The sequence below is a fragment of the Phodopus roborovskii genome, unplaced genomic scaffold (genome assembly GCF_943737965.1).
Source record: "Phodopus roborovskii unplaced genomic scaffold, PHOROB, whole genome shotgun sequence".
NCBI lineage: Eukaryota > Metazoa > Chordata > Mammalia > Rodentia > Cricetidae > Phodopus > Phodopus roborovskii.
In genome coordinates, this window is record NW_026126645.1 from 2,497,877 (window position 1) to 2,515,242 (window position 17,366).

At 41.8% G+C, this 17,366-nt stretch overlaps 1 protein-coding gene across 3 annotated transcripts in view; it reads left to right on the forward strand.

Moving 5' to 3' along the window:
• Positions 1 to 987: 987 nt before the first annotated feature.
• Luzp1 (leucine zipper protein 1) overlaps positions 988 to 17,366 on the forward strand; it is a 71,189-nt gene continuing 54,810 nt past the window's right edge. For 2 of the 3 annotated variants that reach the window (XM_051173689.1, XM_051173691.1), the window contains exon 1: positions 988 to 1,106. The gene's annotated coding sequence lies outside the window, so the exon portion shown is untranslated. The remainder of the gene's footprint in view (positions 1,107 to 17,366) is intronic. The other variant, XM_051173690.1, reaches the window with a different exon arrangement.

Here is a 17,366-nt window from a genome sequence, read left to right on the forward strand (position 1 = left end):
AGGCATGTGTCACTACCATACCCAGCTGGAGGTCAATTGGATACAAGTTATGCTGTGTCCATGACCCTGTGCGAGCTAAGTCAATGCTATCAGGTACAGAGAGCCTAAAGGCTTGGCTTTTGCCTGGAGGAAACTAGGAGGACATGCACATGAGATGGGGTGACAAGGCAAGAACACAAGCAGAAGGCCAGATGTGGGAAAGCAGTGGGTGCGCCGAAGTTTGTGTAAACTCTAGAGACTGCGTGTATGAAGGTAGGAAGTGAGCATACCAGGCTACGGATTTGGCCTTTGTTCCATAGGCAATAAAGAGCTTACACAAGAGGTGTCTCCAGAGACCGACCATATTGCTGCAGTCAGAGAGAAAGCAGCCTTTAGCCATCTGTGTTCCGGCTTGTGCAGGCTGCTGGGTGCCAGCGCGTGGGAGGGCATCCACAGAGAGAATGTCTTCTGTGGCCTGTAGTTTGCTGGGTGTGGGTCCTGGGCTGTCTTCAAAGTCCTTTCACCCTTCACTGGGCCCTTGTACTTTGCACATAGAAGGCGTTGGTGAGACGTTTTGATACCATCTGGCCTCTGCTAACTCCCATTTTAAAGAAGGTGGATACAGATAGACAGGAAAGGACTTTCCTGGCAGCACACAAGGAATGAATGTGGAGTTAGTGGGACTAGAACTCATGACTTCCGAGCCACGCCCAGTTCCTTCTCCACACTCACTAACCGTGGTGCTTGTTGAGCGGATTACTCCATTTCAGGCCCCGGGCTAATCGCTTTGCATGAATGATCTCACTCTCCCAACATCTCTGAGACCGCCCGTTTTGCATTCAATTCTGCCTTCTAAGTCAGGTTTCCCTTGGAGCCCAGCACCTAGCTAGGAAGGCAATGAAAACTTGGCTGGGTTCAAACCCTGGGCTTGGAAGTGGGAGGGCAAAAAAGAAAAAAAAAAAAAAAGCGTAAGAGGCGTGGCCTCGACTCAGGCCCGCCCTCGGAACGCTGACGCCACACGAGGCCCCGCCCCTCATTGTCAGTCTGGGGCAGCCTGAGCAGGCGCCGGCCGCTGGGAGCGAAGCGCCGGATCCTTCGGCGGCGGAGCGCGGGCCGGAGCGGCAGAGGTGAGGCGGCGGCGGGAGCGCGGCCAGGCGGCCAGTCTGAAGGCTCGGCTTGTGTGCCGGGGGGCTCGGCCGGGGTGTCCTGGGGGCGGTGGGAAGTGCGCGCGGCTTGTGGAAGCGGAGCCGGGAAGGGGAGGACTCCGGTGGGCCAGCCCGGGAGAGTGTGGCCGGAGTTGGAGGGAGAGACTCAGGAGGTTTTTTTTTTCCTCCCGGGGAGGGGGAGGGACGTTTCTGAGGAGACTGAGGAGACGCCGGGTGAGGGCGAGCGCCGCGGCCCGGGAGGCGTCGGGGTCCTAGCCGGGCTCGGCGGGGCGGCGGGCGGGGAGGAAGGAAGTGAGCGGACAGGAAGGGCCGCGGCCGGTGTGCGGGACGAGGCGCGCGGGGGACGCGGAGAGGGAGGCCCGCGGCGCCCGCAGCTGTCGGCCCGGGCTTCGGCCCGCGCGGCTCCCGCCGGCGCGCTGCTCCGTCTCGCGGCCAGACCGCCGCGGCCGGGGAAGGAATTCGAGGCATTCGCTTTGTTTAAGTTGCCAGTCGACAGTCCCGAGGACTAATTAATGGTGGAATCTGCAGGGGCACTCGGGCAGCCGCCGGCCCCCTCCCGCCGCCGCCGCGGTGAACTTTCCGCAGCGCGCACCCCGCCCCGTGGCCCGGCGGGGAAGGGAGCCATGGCTTCCCGAAGCGCAGGAATGAAGTGCGGTTTCGGGAGCCGCTTTTGGCCTGCGGTGGCGAGGCGACGAGCGAGGGGAAGCCGGCGTCCCGGGCGCGGCGGGGCTGGGGGAGGGGGTCCGCAGCCCGGTGGGGACCTCTCTCCGAGGTGCCTGCGGTTTCTGCTAATTACCTCGCAGGAGCCTCGGCCGGCCGAGGACGACCCATCTTGCTTTGGAGCATCTGTTTCTTCATCGCGTCAGCCCCTTTCCTAACACTGCAGAGCTTGTTGTGGCTTGTTTCGGAAATGCCGAGGCGGGTGCTCACACTTCGGGGTGGGAGAGGGGAAGAGAGCAGGCAACCCCCCATCCCCCTTCACACACCTCAAAAAAAAAAAAAAAAAAAAAAAAAAAAATCTCCGCAGTGTTCTTCACCGAGGAGCTTGCAGATTCTCGTCGCACCTTCTTCATTGACTTGAATGACCTTGGGGGAAAGGATTGTGTTTCTGAGCGCCTCGTGGTGGCTTTTCTGTCCATTGAGGAGAAAATACTCTGGACCTCTCTACCATTTGGGGGATATTTTTGAGAAGTGGGATTTGTTCAGGGTATTTCGTTTTATCCACTGCTGTGGTTCTTCTGGCTTAAGGATCTGGAGTAGTGACAGAGCCGGGAAGAATTCAGATCACCTAGGAAGATTTAGCAACCCCAGATGAGGGGAGGATAGTTCCTTTTGGGAAATCTGTGCAGCATGTTCCAGATTGCCTTCTGTCACTTTGTGTACAGCTTTGGTGGCATTTGTGTGGTCAAATTCTGTAACCCCCATAGAAAATTATTCTCTTGTTAGAAATAATTGTTTTGCGCAGAATTTCCCCTTGGGGCAGATTAAGGTTTTGCTCAATTTACTGAGAAGAATTTTCCAGATTTCTAAAATTAAATCACTTTTCTAAACATAGCAACTAAAGTTTGAAAAAGTAGACACAGTGGGATGGGCAAGGGATGGACTATGAAGGCAGGAAGTATAGGTTCATAGCTGACCATTAATAACAAAGATTTTAAAAAATATTTTTAGTTGTGCGCCTGTGTATGGGAATGTTCACATGAGTTCAGGGGCTCTCTAAGGCCAGATCCCTCTGAGTTGGACTTAAGGCAGTTATGGTTCTGGGCTGCCTGACATGTATACTGGGAGCTGAACTTTGGTCTACTGGAAGAACATTTTGCTCTCTCTCTCTAGCTCCTATAACATGAATTGTTAGCCCTTCTGATTTTTTTTTTTTTTTAAAGCCTGAAGACCAAGAAAGGGAACAAATAATGTTGAGTTGCTACTCAATATTATTGCTAGGTGGCAAGTATATTATATAGTCTAACAAGTCAGTGAAGTGCTAGTTGAGCAAATTGAAGGTCAGAATGTATAAGTGACTTCCAAGTTCATGCCTATAACTAGTAAAAAGTAGCTCTGAAATTTGATATGAGTCTGTTTGCTCCACATTAACTTCCAATTGTGTACTGCCTTGGGAAACAAGAAACTTAATTTCTAGATCTTTGAGTCAGTCCAGTGGGTCATTGTGGGACCATAGAGTGATGTCAGTGTGCTCTGGAGGCGTGATAGTGTTTTGGTTCAAAGACTATATAAAAATACCTACTGTATATAGTAGGTGCTTAATGTTTTGCTCATGTTGGAAACATTTGTATCAAAACAGTGGTTGCCTAAGTTGGTCATACATTTATTTCATCTGTATAACAGAGGCTGGTAGAAAGATGTAATGGTCCTACAGTAGAGGCCATCATTGAGGTGATATTCAGGATCTAGAAAATCAAACTTTTTCATGTTACAATTATGGGACGGTACCAACTAAGTAAAGCATGCTATTTGTAGGACTCAGATAATCCAACCTGAAGATTTGTTATAAATTTTGATGCATGTAACAGACACTCATTAAATTTATTTGCTGAATGAATGTATGTTATTGATGTATACTTTTTATGTGATATAATTGATCAATGTTAGGCATATAGTTTGAGCTTTGACAGAGGTATAGTGTTGTGAAGTCACTACTACTACTACTTTGTTCTTTTAAACTTTTCTTTAAGGAATTGATAACAGATTAGGAGGTTTCTATGCTTAGTTTTTTGTTGTTGGTTCTTTGAGACAGGGTTTCTCTGGAATTAGCTGTGTAGACCAGGCTGATCTCAAACTCACAGAGATTCACCTGCCTCTGACTCCTGAGTGCTGGGACTAAAGGTGTGCACCACTACCAACTGTCTCTATGCTTAGATTTTATACTGTGAGATCAGAATGAATACTAGGGAGTCTGTATGCCAACTTGGTAGGAAATAAGGAAACCTTAAATATTTAATATGGTGCTCATAAGAGAGGAAGTGATGACTACATTTGGGAGGAAGTAGATTTTAGTTACTTCCAGGCCAAAGGATATATTTTTGCTAAAATTAATACTATGTAAAGTTTTATTAAGAGTAAAACTAGCTGGGCATTTAATCCCAGCACTCGGGAGGCAGAGGCAGGCTGATCTCTGTGAGTTCAAAACCAGCCTGGTGTGGAGCTAGTTCCAGGACAGCCTCCAAAGCCACAGAGAAACCCTGTCTCAAAAAAAAAAAAAAAGTATAACTTTTTGTTTTCCTTTGAAATATAGCTTGTATACATAATACATGCTTAAAATGTATAGTTAGCATAAAATGTCCACATAGTACTTAAGGGTGGGGATGCAGTGAAATGGTTGAAAGTCTCACTTTCCCACCTGTAACCAATTTATCCTTAATGCTGATCTCTGATTTATTTTAGCCAACATTAAACAAAGGGGAGGATATATTAGGTAGAAAATGTGTGGTTTTTTTTTTTTTTTTTTCTTTATACTTTTTCTGAATCACCAAACTTGACTCAGGTTGCTTTAGCTCAAGTCTCTCTGTATTAGGAAATGACAAAACCTTCCTTGCACAGCTTCTAGAATCTAGAAGCCACCACCTTTCTACTTCATTATTTTCCCTTCTCTCTCTTTCATTTTATTTCTCTTGTACAATTCTCTATTCCTATCTGTGAATTTGTCTGAGAATAGAAACTTGTTTGCATCAATTGTTGGCCTTCTCGCTATATACTATTAGGAAATAGTAAATAAATTAAAATACCCTTCAGACTACTCAACATTTTGGGTGATTGTAGGGAGAAAATTATAGTAGCTTACTTCATAGTTATGAAGTAGTTATTATCTTCATTTTATATGGGGAGCTTAGCTCAGAGCAGTCACTGCTGACCTTGTGAGGGTAGACCATGTATTTGAGGACAAGCAGGTTCAATCTTTATTTCATTACACTCGGGTGTGTTGGGTATCTTAAAAGAGCAAAGTTGAATATACCATGTCAAAATTAGAGCTGCAATGTAGTAGGCATGCTGCTTTTGTTTTCATTTGTTTTTAGTTCCTATAGATGCCTCCTCAATGCTAAAGAATTAATAACTCACCTTTTATTGCACATTTCCCTTCCCATACTCAGCATTTATTCTTTAAGTATAGTATTTTGTATTCATTTACTGTTTGGGTCACTTCTCCCCTTTATATGTGATCCAAAATTTCTGTCACTTTAGTCTGTTATTCAAGAACTTCATCCTTGGCTGGTGCCCTTCTCTTTGTATTTTATCTGGACAGTCTTACTTATTTGAGTTTTGAGACAGGGTTTCATTATAGCTCAGGCATCAGACTCCCTGTGTAGCTGAGGAAATAATTTGAGAGAGAGAGAGAGAGAGAGAGAGAGAGTGTGTGTGTGTGTTGCAGGGGATTAAACTCAGGGCTTTGCAAATGCTAGGTAAGTGCTCTGCCAATTCTCTCTCTCTCCCCCTCTCTCCTTTTCTCCCCTCTCTGTCTCTCTGACTCTGTCTCTCCAGCCCAGACTAGCCTTGAACTTGCTATGTATCCCAGGCTGGCCTTGAACTCATGACTAGCCTCCTGCTTCAGTTGCCTGAGTACTAGAATTATAGAACTATAGATAGGTGCTACCATGCCCTGACCAAGTCATAATTTAAAATGTGTTATTAAAAACTTGCATAAAGCTTTAAAAACCTACCATACTTTTTCTTTTCGTTTTTGTGATACTAGGGATTGAACATGATGTCACCTTGTATTTATTTTGGGACAGTGTTTAAGTTGCCTGGATTTAAACTTAAACTTCCTGTCAACCAGGCTGACCCTGCATTTGTCCTTTTAAAGATTTGTTTATCTTTGTATATATTTGAGAAAGAAAATTGTGTGTGTGTCTGTCCGTCTGTCCATATGAATTGTACAAAGGCCAAAAAAAGGTGTTGGTCATTTGGAACTGGAATTAAAGGAATTTGTGAAACCTTTTTAAGTTAGTGTTGGGATCTGATCTCTGGTCTTCATGATTGTCCAGCAGCAGCTCTTTTTATCCTTTTATTATTATATGGACTTCATCCCCTCTCTTCTCTAGGAGCCTCCTCCCCACCCCTAGTCAGGGTTTTACCCTGTAACATTGGCTGTCCTAGAACTTTCTTTGATGGTATCAAACATACAGATCCACCTGCTTCTGCCCCCCAAATGCCTAAGCTTGTGTTGAGTATCAGAGATACTTCTCATCACTCTGTCTTGCTAGTCCTTTCCCGTTATTCCCTATTATTGGCTTCTGTTGCTTTTCTTCATTGGTTCTATTATAATTCTTAATGATACACCTACTTGCATGATTATTATCTGTCTTCCTACTATGGAGTGGAAGGAGAGAAATGATTCTTACAAGTTGTCCTTTCACTTCCATATATGTGCCATAACATGCATACATATACACGTATGCACACACGTATATGAAGTGAATAAATAAAAATGTAATAAAAGTTAAAAAATACCTTTTCTGTATGGCATTGTTATTATTGATATTCCTTATGTAAATCATATTTGCTTGTCTTAATCCTCCTAATATCTTGTTGGATCAAAAGCTTTCCCAAAAATATTCCCCCACCTCTCCCCTCCCCTTTGATAGGGTTTCTCTGTATAGCCCTGGCTGTCTTGGAACTCTCTGTAGACCAGGCTGGCCCTGAACTCAGAGATTTGCTTGTCTCTGCCTCCAGAGTCTGGGATTAAAGGTGTGCACCACCACTGCCTCCCCCTTTTTTTTAAACAATTGAATTTATTAGCTGGGTATAGTGGTGTGCACCTTTCATTGCAGTACTTGGGAGGCAGAGGCAGGTGGATCTTTTGAGTTCAAGACCAGCCTGGTCTGCATAATGAGTTCCAGGATGGCCAGAGTTGCATAGTGAAACCCTGTCTCAAAAATCAAAACAAATTACATTTATTGTGTATGTGTGTGCATGCACATGTTTGTATACCACAGTATATGTATGGAGGCCAGAGAACAACTTGGGGGTATATTTTTCTCCTTGGGTCTTAGAGATCAAATTTACATCGTCAAGCTTAGTAGCAAGTCCCTGTACTCATTTTGCTGTTATTTTCAACAACAACAACAAAAACAAAACTTTTACCAAAAAAAAAAAAAAAAAAAAAAAACACCCAACACAAAAACCCAAACTGCTTATTGTGTGTCTCATATGCACGTGTGGAGGTCAAAGGACAGTTTTGTGGAGTTGTGGAGTCAACTCTTTCCATGCACCTTTATGTGGATTTTGGGGATCTAATTCAGGTCACCAGGCTTGACAGCAGGCACTTTTACCTGTCATCTTGCTGGCCCTTTCAAAAAAATTTTATACCTTATAGTACGTGTCATATTTTTTTGGTTAATTTACACACACACACACACAAAACACTTACTTTTCAGCTCCTGAGTGTTGGGATTAAAGGTGTGTGCCACCGCTACCAGCTAGTGTGTATCTTTAAATTTTTTTATTTTATTTTTTTAATGTTTCTATGTGTCAGTGTTGCAACTTATGTGCAAGGGATCTTGGAGGTCAGAAATGGGTATGAAATCCCTTGGAGTAGAATTATAGGCAATTTTGAATTTACTGTCATGAGAACTGGTAGCCATACTTTAATCTTCTGGAAGAGCAGCTAACATTCTTAACTGCTGAGCTCCCATACTAGTTTATATTTTAGTTGCCTAATTTGATAAGAAATTTGTTCAGAAGTTGTTTGTATTATTTAATAGCCCTCTGATTATTTCACTGAGCACCATACATAGTAGGTCCTCAGTAGAGGGTGATTTTGTGTGTGTGCTGTATGTTTGTCATACATGGCATAGGGTGCCTTTCTCTATAATCCACCTTATTTTTTGAGACAAGTTCTCTTTCTGAAGATGATGCTTAACTTTTATGTGGGTGTTGAGAACCTGAATCCAAACTCATAGCTTTACTCACTAAGATGTTTCAGTAGCATCCCCCCCCCCCCCCAGCTGGCCTCCAGTGTGCCCTTGCTTTCTAAGTACTGAGTCATGGTTGTGCTTTACCACAGTAGAGTTTTTGGTGATTGAGCATCATCAAAACTGCTTATGTATAGGTAGCAATTTTAATATCTTATTAAATGGATCCTTTAAAAATATTCATGTATTTTATGTATATGAGTGCTCTATTTGCATGTATGCCTGCATGACTGAAGAGGGCATCAGGCAGAAGAGGGCATCAGATCTCGTTATAGATGATTGTGAGCCACCATGTGGGTGCTGGGAATTGAACTCAGGTCCTCTGGAAGAGCAGCTGGTGCTCTTAGCCACTGAGCCATTTCTCCAGCCCTAGTGGATTCTTTTTTTAAAAATTAGAATTCTACATAGTATTTCCTTTAATCCAAAAGGTAGGAATGCACCAAGTGTATCAGATAATAGACTGTTACCATAAGAAAGTACAGAAGTATAGTCCTGGTGCCAAAAAGCATAAGCTCCTTTGAAACCATTACAGGTGAAGAACTAAGCAGAGTTTCTACCAGGAAAGGTGCTTGGTCTGTGTTTGTAGAAGGCTTCTGATTGGATAGCTGAAAAGAGATACCAGGGAGTAACCTTTGGATTATTATTATTTGGTTTTTTGACACAGGGTTTCTCTGTAGCAGTCCTGGCTGTACTCAGACTAGCTCTGTAGACCAGGCTGTCCTTAAACTCAGAGACCCACCTGCCTCTGCCTCCAGAATGCTGGGATTAAAGGCATGTGCCACTGAGTCCAGCTTTAAATATTTTTTTGATCAGTATTTTATTGGTCCTGTTGATAAGGAAATTCTGAGCTCTTGGACGCTTGTAACCTCAAAACTGGGATGGAGTGGAGACTGAAATGGGGATCATGATTTAAAGACTAGATTGAACTTTATGGCAAGGCCATGTCTCAGACAAACAAAAATAGAGCTAGGAGAGGACTCAGTGGGTAAAGTATTTGTCACACAAGCACGAGAACCTGAGTTCAGATCCCTAGAACTTATATAAAGCCTAGCATGATAACATACATGTGTAATTTCCAGTGCTCCTACTATAAGATAGGAGGCAGAGATAGGAGAGTATCTGGATGCTGTCAGGCCATCCAGCATGTAGGAGTAAATTATGAGACCTTGTCTCAAGGTAGAAAATGAGGTCTTAACCTGAGGTTGCCCTTTGACCTGCACATACATTGCTGTGGTATGTGTATATCCACACTCATACATAAGAACTCATATACACAGATAAAAAAAAAAAACAAAAAAACCAAAGTAGGAGCTGAAGAGATATATGTTGGTAAAGTGCTTGTTGTACAAGCATAAGGATTTGAGGTTGGAGCCCCAACACCAATGTAAAAGCCCATCTAGCATGTGTAGCTAACCCCAGCATAGGGGTGGTGGAGATGGATGGATCCCAGAAGGTTATTGGCCAGCTGAATTGATGAGTTGAGTTGCAGATTCAGTGAGAGCCTGTCACAAACAAAACAAAAACAAACAAACAAACAAAAAAAAAAAACAAGAAATAAAAAACAAAACAAAAAAATGAAATGAGCTGGGCATGTGATATACATGATTAATCCTAGTACCCAGGAGACAGAGGAAAGCTAATCTCTGTGAGATTGAGGTCAGTTTTTTTGTATACTGAGTTCCAGACCAAGAGCTACATAGTCAAATAGTGAGATTTATTTCCAAAAAGAAAGATGAGCGATTGAGGAAAGAGTGCTGGACTCTGGCCTCCACTTGGCGAAACATGTGCACATACTCACAGGAACATACATACCCTCACCCCAACACCCCCACCCCCCCCCCCCCAAAAAAAAAAAAAAGAGAGAAAATCTTCAACCAGTCAGATCTGTTAAAAATGAGGGGGCTGGAGAGAGAGGGCTCACTGAAAGTGAGCACTGACTGCTTTTCCAGAGGACCTAGATTCAATTTCCAGCACCCCCACGGCAGCTCACAACTGTCCACCTTCATTTATAGGGGATCTTCACGCAGACATAAATGCAGGCAAAACATGGCTGCACTTTAAATAAATCTTATGAACTGTTGGTAAACTTTCTTGGCAGTTTTTCTTTCTGTATTAAAGGCATAATAGTGTATGCATTCTTTGAGTCAGTTTGAGTGCAGATTACCCTATTAGACATTTTATAATTGATAAATAGAAGTCTGTTTTAAGAAAGCCTAGTGGCATAGGACTGTAATTCAAACAGGAGGCTGAGGCAGGAGGTTTGTGAGTTAGGGGCCAGACTGGGAGACTCTTTCTCAAACACGCACGCACACATGCATGCATTATAGCTTACTATTGGCCAAATCTTTTTTTGTTTGTTTTTTGAGACAAGTTTCTGTGTATCCCTGGCTGTCCTGGAACTTGCTTTGTTTTGTAGACCAGGCTGGCCTTGAATTCTGAGTGCTGGGATTAAAGATGTACACCACCACTGTCCAGCTCCAACAGAGTATTCTTTGTATGAACCCTTTGGTATAGACTATATTGTTTTCACTTTATAGATTCAAAAGGTCAGTTTGCTCCAGAAGCCAGTGTCCAGCAAGGGTCCTAATTTTACTTTGAATACTACTATTCAAGCCAGAACACCAGATAATATTATCACCCATGTACAGTATACATGAAAGATCATTTCTCCCTAATAAACACGATCAACACCTGCCTCTGTCTCCCAATACTTGTCATCTCCTCAAGGATAGGAAGAATACATTTTAGATTTAAATTTTCATGTATTTTTTGAGGTTATAATTACAACATTTCCCCCTTCACTTCCCTCAAACTCTTCTATATACTCCTCCTTGTTCTTTTTCAATTTCATGGCCTCCTTTTTTCATTAATTATTGTTACATACACATATCCATATATACATACGTATTCCTAAATTTATAAATATGCCTGCTCAGTCTATGTAATGTTACTTAGGGTTAAGGGATTTGGTTAGGGCCTTGAACTTGTGATCCTCCTTCTTTGGAGTTCAAGCAGCTTTGATTACAGGTGGGATCCACCATGCCTGGCAGGAATACTTAATTTGTTTTTGCTTTTTGTTTTTCAAGACAGGGTTTCTCTCTGTAGCCTTGGCTGTCCCGGAACTTACTTTGTACACCCGGCTGGCTTCAAACTCCATTTGGCTGTGTCTCCCAAGTGCTGGCATTAATGACAGGCACCACCATCACCCTGTTGGGAATTTTTTTTGTTTTTGTTTTTTTTACTTTTAGAGCAACATGAGCTATTCTTAATATAATTTCATAAGATTAGACATTTTAAAGTCGTTTCTGTAGGAACTTGACTGATAATGAGGTTAACTAACACTTTTGAGGTTAGATTTTTAGTCAATTTGAAAGTAATCATAAAAGTTTTAATAGAGACTAGGGGCAGCTCATTGTATAGTGCTTGTTTAGCATCCTGGAGGCCCATGCTTGGTCAGATTTCTCAGGAACATTTTCTCTGTCTCTCCCCCCCCCCCCCCTTGGCTAGTTTTATGTCAACTTGACACATGCTATAGTTAGCTGGTAGGAGGGAACCTTAATTGAGGAATTCCTCCATTAAGATTGGGCTGTAGGTGAATCTGTAGAGCATTTTCTTAGTGATTTAATTGGGGAGGACCCAGCCCATGTAAGGGCAGCACCCTTGAGCTGGTGCTCTTGGTTTCTATAAGAAAGCAGGCTGAGCAAGCCATGAAGAAGGAGCAAGTCAGTAAGCAGCACTCTTCCATGGTTCATGCCCCTAGGTTCCCACCAGGTTTAAATTCCTGTGTTAGTTTCCCTCAGTAGACTATGATTCAGGGTATATAAGAGAAATAAACCCTTTCCTCCTCAAGTTACCTTTGGTCATGGTATTTCATCACAGCAGAGGTAACTCTAAGACAGGCATGAACACACACACACATGATATGGTGCTGTGTGGAGTATGTGCATATCATAGCTGATGTTCAGTCCCCATTGTGAAAAGAAATGTGATTTTAAAATTGATGGGAAGTAGTAACACAGCTAAAGGATCAGAAAGAGAGACTGAGGAGATGCTAAAGAAACCAAGGATAAAAAAAAAATTAGGTCATAAATAAAAGTTAATGGAGTGCAGTTAAGTGATCTTATGAGGAAACAGGAATAATGTAGAAATGTGAGTTTGTGTTCAGGGGAGGAGAGAAGATGAGAACACTGAACTGACTTCACTTATGGTTTTGTCTATTGTCACATTTTAAAAGCCAGGATTTACATATATCTGATTTGTTTATAATACCCAGGAATAGTTAGTATCAGACAAAAAGATGAAAGAAATACTATACATGTCTCTTAAAAGTCTAACTGGGGAGACAGTGTTTAGTTTTGAAACAGTTCTTTAACTGCATTGAGCTGTATATAAAAACCAAAATGAGGTATATAGACTAGTGGTTCAAAAACCAGCCTCATTTCAAGAGCATATTTTTCTAAATAAGAACATGAAGATGAGATGCATCTAATATCACTATAAAAGATGGAACATTAAAAGCAGATAAGAGAAAAAGGTATCTTAGAGGGAAACAGTTTTAAATACTGCACAATTCCCCTTGGGGAAAATGTACATTTGAGTCTTTTGAAAGTCTATTGAGTGTAGTGACTAAAGTCTGTTCTGTTGCTGGCTTATCTGGAAACAAGTTTGTAGTTTACTAAGTGTAGTCTGAGGACTTCATGAAGGCAGTTAGACCAAGTACAACAAGATGGATTTGAATTGGCCTAAGGAAGAGGATGGTTTTCAGACTGGGGCAATGCAAACCAAAGATACTGAGATTGGGGTAAACTTGTATGACTGATAGACCTGACAAGACCTGTCTGTTATTGCTATGGACTATGAGGAGGTAATATTAATAACCAGTTTGGTAGTGAACACCATCAGTAGTTGATTTGAGGAATTTAGGCTTGACCTTGTCAACTTTTGGGAGTCATTGAAAGTTTATAAATTAGACAGTGACATGATCTCCTCAGAATTAATAGACGTATTATTAGGTGTTAAGTAGAGTTAATAGGACTTTTTAAATTTGTTTCTTTTTAATAAACAAATCTTACTATTATTTTTTTTTATGTGTAATGGGTGCTTTGCCTGTATGTATGTTTGTGCATCTCATTATGTGCCTTGTGGTAAGAAGAGAGTATAGATTCCCCTGGAATTAGAGTGACAGATGGTTGTGAGCTGTCATATAGTGCTGGGAACCAAACCTGTGTCCTCTGGAGGCACAGCCAGTGGTCATCTGGAGCCACCTTTTGTTTAGTTCTTTCTTTTCTTTTTTTTTTAGTTAGGTTCTTCACTGTGTTGCTCTTGGTGGCCTGCTATTTTCAGTGTAACACAGCCTGTCCTCAAACTTGTGGCAAATATTCCTGCTTTAACCTCCTAAGTGCTGGGATTATAAGCACATGCCACCATGTCTGGTTCAGTTGAAGTTTTTTTTTTTTTTTTTTTTTTTTTTTTAAAGAAATTGGAATGTAAAGAGAACAAGATATGGGATATGGGTAGAGATGGGGGCATAGGTGGAATTAGAGGAAGGAAAGGGAATAAATAGAGAAAAATGGTGTAATTATATTTTAATTGAAAATTTTAAGTGTGAATACTACTGAGTCATGAACTTAGGGGTTGAGTGGAAAAATTAAGGGATATATTAGAGACTCAGTGGGCAAGAGAACCTGAGTGAGTGCCATCTGCAAAAAAGAACCAAATGTGATCATGGGCACCTGTCACCCCAGCACCGAGAGCAGAAGACATGATTAGCAAAAAACCAGCAAGCTCCGGGGTCAGTGAGAAATAGTGTATGAAGAAGTTAAGTCAGTGGGTGATAGAACAGGGCATCCAACATGTGCCTCTGGCCTCTGTGCATCACTGACTTGCTCATGCGCACATACATGCTTGTGCTCATTTAGGAGGACACACAAACACAGGGATATATTGGAGAGATTTGTTGAGGGCAGAGACAGGACTAAATAACATTTAAAAGAAAAAAAATCTGAAGTAGGTTAAGACTGAGAATTAACTGTGATTGTTAGTTAACTGAAGTTATTTCAAATTCTTTGCTAGGGTTCTCACTGTGTCTCTCTGATCTTTCTGTTTCACTTTCCTTAGGGATGGTATTGTAGATGGAGCCATCACACCTGACTTCTTGTGCTTTTTTTCCCCTTAACTACACTTACCAATGTTTAGGTTCTTTAGAATCCCCATGGGATTAATCTGGGGACAAAAAAGGTTTTGTTTATATTTATGCATCTTGTTATTTGTGACATTAGAAATTGAACCTAGGACTCACTAGGTTGGTACTCTGCCACTGAGCTATATTTCCAGCTTATAAGAGATTTGTTTTCTTTTTAAATTATATGTGTGTGTGTATCTATGTGCCAGTGTGTGCACAGGCATGCATATATCCTTGGCATTGGAACCCTGGAGGTGGAGTTAGATGTGAGTCTGATGTGAGTGTTGGGACCCAAACTCAGATTCTCTATATGAGCAATATGTGGTCTTATCAGCTGAGTTTTCTCTCCAGCCCTGCTCCCTTTAATTAAAAGAAAAATTAAATATTTACTTTGTATATGTGTATGTTTATGTCGATATTGTGGTATGTGAATGGAGGTCAGAGGACACATGGGGAATAGGGGTGGGGGGAGGGGGTGTGAGACTTCAGAGACTTTGCAGTCATAACTTTGAGTAATTCTGTAAATCTAGTCTAATTATGAAAACTGACAACAGCAAATTAAACATTATTATTATTATTATTAAAGATTTATTTATTTATTTATTTATTTATTTATTTATTTATTTATTGTGTATGCAGTGTTTTGCCTGCATGTATGCCTGCAGTTCAGAAGGGGGCACTAGATCTCATTATAAATGGTTGTGAGCTACCATGTGGTTGCTGGAACTTGAACTCAGGGCCTATGGAAGAGCAGCCAGTGCTTTTAAACTCTGAGCCATCTCTCCAGCCCCAACAGTATTATTTAAAAATAACTAAGAATAAGAAAATGTTGTTCTGACCAAACAAAACAAAACTATGAAAGAGCATTTCCTTATGGGAGGGAGATTTCTTTTCCTTCTACCATGTGGATTCTGTGCATTGGACTCAGGTCATAAGACCTGGTAGTGAGTGCCTTTACCTGTTGAGCCATCTGGCTGGCCCATTAAATTTATGTTTTTTCAATTCAGTTTTTAATCCTCCTGCCTTAGCTTCCTCCCCTGAGTGCTGAGGTTATAGGGATGACCCTCCATACTTAAGTCATGTTTTTTATTTTGAATCTTTGTCTTACTAAGTTGATTGGGCTATCTTTTGACTCTCTGTAGCTGGGCAAGGCCTTGAACTTGTGGATCTCCAGCCTCAGCCTCCCAACTAGCTAATTTTTTAGTTTTTCGAGATGGGCTTTCTCTGTATATAGTCCTGGCTGTTCTGGAACTCACTCATAGACCAGGCTTGCTTTGAACTAAGAGAACTGCTCACCTCTGCCTCTAGGCTGGGATTGAAGGCATGCACCTAGACTGCCACTTGGCTTAAAAGTACATTGCTGTATGGAAACTATACCTCAATCAATGTCATCATTGTTAGATTGTCAAATAAAGAGGAATTTTGGGGATGCATTAAATTTATTTATTTATTTATTCTCATATATTATATCTCAACTGCAGTTTCCCCTCCCTCCTTTCCTCCCAGTCCTTCCCTCCCACATCCCTTCTCCCTCAGATCCACTTTGCCTCCTTTCCCTTCTGAAAAAAAGGGAGGCCTCCCAGAGATATCAACCAACCATGGCATATCAAGTTATAATAAAACACATCCCCTCATATTAAAGTTGGATGAGGCAACCCAGTAGGAGGAAAATTTCCAGAGCAGGCAAAAGATTCAGAGACAGCCCTTGCTTCCACTGTTAATAGTACCACAGGAACCCAAAGCTTATATGTGGAGGAGGTAGGTCAGATCCTTATAGGCTCCTTGATTGCTGGTTCAGTATCTCTCTCTGAGCCCATTTGGGCCCTACTAAGTTGATTCTATGGGCTATTTTATTATGGTGTGTTGGCCCTCTGGCTCCTACAATCCTGCCTTGCCTTCTGTAAGATTCTCTAAGCTCTGTCTAATGTTTGGCTGAAGATGCATTTTTTTCATTTTAGAATTTTTAAAAATTTAAGTCTATGTATATGATGTTTTGCCTGCATGTATGTCTGTGTGCCATGTACATGCCCATTGCCCATGGAAGCCAGAAGAGAGTGTCAGATCTTCTGGAAGAACAGCAGAATGGCTGAACCATCTCTCCAGACCTGGGGGTTGGACTCTGACACTCTCTCTCTCTCTCTCTCTCTCTCTCTCTCCAGAATTTGTCCTGTGTATTTTAACAGCAGTGTAACAACAACATTTGGGATCAGCTTTATTACTTATGATACTTATTAAAGTAATCTCTGAGTATGTTACATATCTACCTTTTCTTTAGAACCTACTGTATAATGGCTACTCAGCATGTTTAAGACTTGAATTTTACAACTGCCTCATGAAATAGGCATCATTGTTCTATAAGGAAAATGAAGTTGGTAGATGTAAGGATTCAGGAATTATGCTAGCCTGCCCCTGTCACCTGGCAGAATGCACTCAGGCAGTACCCTGGTCAGCCTAGGTGCAAAGGATTCCTTTAAAAGAAAGACCTCCGCCCACTCTTCTCCCCTCCCCTCCCCTCCTCTCCTCTCCTCTCCTCTCCTCTCCTCTCCTCTCCTCTCCTCCTCTTGTCTTTACCTCTTTTCTCCTCCCCTTTCTAATAAAATATTTCTCACTTAAGGTGTGTCTGCCTGGTGTCTTTGTCCCTCTGCTTTGGTCACCCTTCCCTGCCATAGAATCTGCCAAGGTTCCCCTCACATTATTCCTAACGTTAGAGGTTTAAGATAAACTGTTAGTGTTAGGCTTTTAGATAACTATTTCAAGCCTATGGAAATAGGATTAAAGAGTAGGTCAGTTGAGAAAACTGATTATATAGTATTTGAAGTTGGTGATATGCTATCCAAATACTAACTAGTATTATCTATGTTTTCTGTCCTGTATGTCAGTGGCTCTCAATCTGTGGGTCATGATCCCTTTGGAGGGGGGTCTAATGACCCTTTCACAGGGGTTGCCTAAGGCCATCTGCATATCAGATATTTATATTATGATTTATAACAGTAGCAAACATTACAGTTATGAAGTAGCAACAAAAATAATTTTGTAGTTGGCTCACTACAACATAAAGAACTGTATCAAGGGGTCGCAGCATTAGGAAGGTTGAAAATCACTGCTGTATATGTACGA